A 3,869-nucleotide genomic window follows, 5' to 3' on the forward strand; every position below is an offset into this window, starting at 1 on the left:
GAGGTTGTTGTGAGTGCTTTTTGTTGAATAAAACTAAACCAATAATTGTTGTGAGTGTTATTTTCTCTGGATTAGTAGATTGAGTGATGGTACAATAATATTTGATTTGTATTTATATCCAAACCACATAATAAATTACTACTGCATTATTCTTCTTTTTATTAATTTGTACTTCGTTGACTAGCCACTGCATTTTTAATTTTCATGATTAATTGTTAATTGCAATTTGAGCACGGGCTTGTTTTTGCAGGAGTTTCTCAAGGAGAACTCTAAAGAATTAGAGAAGAAATGCCTTCTGCTATAACGAATGACTTTGGATTTTGATTGATTTATTGAGGTATTTTCTCTTCAAATGTGTTTATTCTCTGTATTTAGGATTGTTTATTTTGGTTTTTTTTTCATTATGTGCTATAAGTTGAAGAAAATACATGTTTCAACTGATTTTTTGTAAAACTTTAATGTATGTAGAAAAATATATGTTGGTCTATTAGTTTATAATTTGAAGATAGTTTTAAAGTGACATCTGCCACTTACTGTCGGATAAGCTTTGCAAAGTGGTACACAATCTTCAATGGAATTTGATAAAACTTCAAATTGAGCTATTATCATTCCTTTTAATTTCTTTTTCTTTTATATTTGTTTCCTCCTAAAAAAATCCATATGCCAAATTACTATATATTATTCATGATCATTTCCAAGCAACTAATCACAGAGTCTTCACATAAAAGCCAAAACTTATAGGCAAGATTACTATATATTATTCATTTTGTGGTTTTCTTTTTCATAAATCTTTTATAAATAAAAGTATGAAACTTGTTCTGTTCTAGAATTTTATTGAATTTATTTTTGGATGTTCTGTTTTGATTTATGTGTACTTTGTTGAAACTTGGTCGGACAAGAATAAAGTGACTGCACTAAGTGTATTTATGTTAGAATCTTTGTAAGTTATGGGGTGTCTTTTAGGTCTAATTTTTCTTCATATGACCTTGAGTAGTTGGATAGAAAAGAAGCTATATATGTTATTGTTTTTGTATGATTGGGATAATAATTGTGTTTCAATTAGGCTTTATTTTAAACTCTAATTCAAGGATTGGTAGCAAATTTTGATGCTTTTACCAGTAGGAAGGGTATGGTTTATGGTGTTAAGAAAGTACTTGTTATCTAAGTATATATATGAGAATTATCATTTATATATGGATTAGATCTTGATGAATCATTACAATGCTCAACATGTAAATGTGTGTATATGTATGCATAATTGATGTTGTTTTTCAAGTGATAAACCAAGAGCCATTTATTGAGAAAAACTACCTCAAGATATGTCTTTTCAAGAATTTCAAACTTCAAACACTTTTCTTTGTAATCCAGATGATATTCTTGGACAATAGAAACTTAATTGATTATCAAAGTTTGATGCCTCTAGCTGCACCAAGTGTAAATGCATATATATATATATATTCATAATTCATGTTTATTTTGAAGTTCAAAACTGAGAAAATTTTCCTTAAAGTGCTGAATTTGAATAATATTTGATAATTGAATTGAGCATAAGTGTATGTAAATGAGGCTCTTTGATTCTCTATTTGAGATGTATTTTTTTTTTATTAAATTTCAATTATTTGCAGATTTAATTTGGGATAAGTTAAAATACAGCTGCTATGTTGCCAAAATAAAATGATAGATTTAGAAGAAAATGAAAATGGTAGTGATAGTGATAGTGAATATTATAGTGATGATTAAGTTATTTTTGTTGGTTCAAATGTCTTACAAATTTATAATATTTATATTTGATTGTACACATATATCAATGCACATATATTATCAAAATTGATAGATATATCTTCTGCAGTTATGCAACATCACGGGGGTGATGCAAGGGCAGATCCTCCTCTAGATCCAATGCGTATACAGGTTGACTGTGAGAGAGGTAACACATGCAATTATTTTTTTGGTTAAATATATTGAGTTAATTTATGTATGTGTATATATCAATTATATGTATTTGAAAAATAATAGTGACTTCAACAAAAAGGCGCGACATCAACAAAGGGTTTTTCAACCCCGAGACGCTAGAGTTGCATTAGGTAGACCACTACCACTAGAGTGGGATGTTCAGGGGAAGACTTATAAGGAAATTAGTGACTATTCCCAACATTTGTCTCGGGAGATCGACATTCTCATTCGACAATATATCGATCCCGACTACGACCGATGGGATAAAGTACAAAATGAAGTTAGGAATCAGATACTTCCTCGTCCAGAGGTAATTTATTTCTATAACTTTTTTTATTGGGTTAACTTTAATATTAAATCTAACTATTTGCTTATTCAAAATGATTTATTCGACATCGATCGAAGTTCATATGCCCCAAAGCACCTTCCCGACAATGGTACTCTTTTTTTCCCATAACAAAATTTTTATTTATGTTTTTTTATAATGATTATTTTTCTTAACTTTGTCACACGTCTTGTACTGCAGCGTGATTTACAAACTGGGCATCTTGCTGGGGTTCCAGAGATTTGGATGGCGACATAGTTCATAGACGGGGAAGGTTGGGTGAGCAAGGCAGCAAATGATAACTATGTAAGTAAATTTATATTTTATGATTTTCTTACTTTATTATATCGTAAATGCTAATAATTTTGAAAATTGTGTGCTACAGAAAAAGATGATGGAGATACGTGACACTCTGCAGCCACAATCATCTTGAGCTCCTCTGCTCCGAGTACTATCTCGACAGAAGAGGATGACATTACCCTTGTTGAGATAATATTTGAACGTCGTTGAGGCTATCGGTCGGGGCTTGGTCGTAGGATTTGTACGAAGGTGAATTGTGAAGAGGCTGATCTACTTCAACCAGCCCAACCACCTCTTACTGCACAGGACATGAGAGAGGTGAGGGAGCGACTCTGAGCCATAGAGGAGCACTTCGCTAGGATTGGTGGAGTCTTGGGATCAGGATCTTCTCAGCAAGCTAATGGCGATGACCCTACAACACCTAGTTAACAACTTCATATTTATGTATTTACTTTTATTATGATAGTTACTTTTACATATAAATATTTATAATCGTTAATATAATTTTGTGCATAGTTCAAATATTGTTAGCTTAAACGATTACAAAAAAAAAAAAAAGAAAGTTGTCGCTAAAAGTTCAATGTTGTCGCTAAATGTAACCAGAAAAATAACAAGCCTGAAATTGATTTTTAACTACCAGCGATAATTAAGCTTTTCAGTGACCATTTTGTTGTTGCTAAAGGCAATAATGATGACATACTTGTTTTCGTCGCTATCAAGAACCAATTAGCGACCGACCTTTAGCGGCGACATATAGCAACGATTTAATCATCGCTAATTCCTCCAGCAACGACAACTCGGATTCCAGCTATGAAAATTGTCTTCACTATAACCCCTTTTTTTTGTAGTAAATTACAATATTAAATTTTTATATTTATAAATTTATAATATTAAAAAATCTTCATCAAAACATGATGATGTAATTAATATAGGGAAATTTGAGTTTTTATGCTTAATGAGGTATCCTAAATAAAAAAAATGTTAGGCCTTCTAATCATTTCAAAAAAATGTCAAATCTTTTGACAATACCCAAAATACCCATCTCATAATTTTCCCATCCACTTCCTCTTCCCTCTCTCTCCCTCAACCCATTCATCTCAACTCTCTCTCTAGAAAAAAAAAATCCATGGATAAGGTAAAATATAAAAGAACTCAATGTAATGACAAATATTCCTCACTTAGGACACTAAAATATTGCATTTTGAACAGATCTGGGCATGATTTTTGGGTTTTTTTTGCGATTTTTGTTTTCATATATGAAACTTTGAAATCTGCAGAAAATCAACGTAGT

The 3,869-nt window shown here is 31.2% G+C and overlaps 1 long non-coding RNA gene across 1 annotated transcript; it reads left to right on the forward strand.

The window, feature by feature from the left end:
- The first annotated feature begins 237 nt into the window (after nucleotides 1-237).
- Nucleotides 238-2,257, forward strand: LOC133802117 (uncharacterized). The gene is made up of 3 exons (XR_009877146.1): nucleotides 238-337; nucleotides 1,850-1,927; nucleotides 2,017-2,257. It is a non-coding gene; the product is annotated as an uncharacterized LOC133802117 (long non-coding RNA).
- Nucleotides 2,258-3,869: the final 1,612 nt, after the last annotated feature.

The sequence above is a fragment of the Humulus lupulus genome, chromosome 9 (assembly GCF_963169125.1).
Source record: "Humulus lupulus chromosome 9, drHumLupu1.1, whole genome shotgun sequence".
Taxonomy (NCBI): Eukaryota; Viridiplantae; Streptophyta; class Magnoliopsida; order Rosales; family Cannabaceae; genus Humulus; species Humulus lupulus.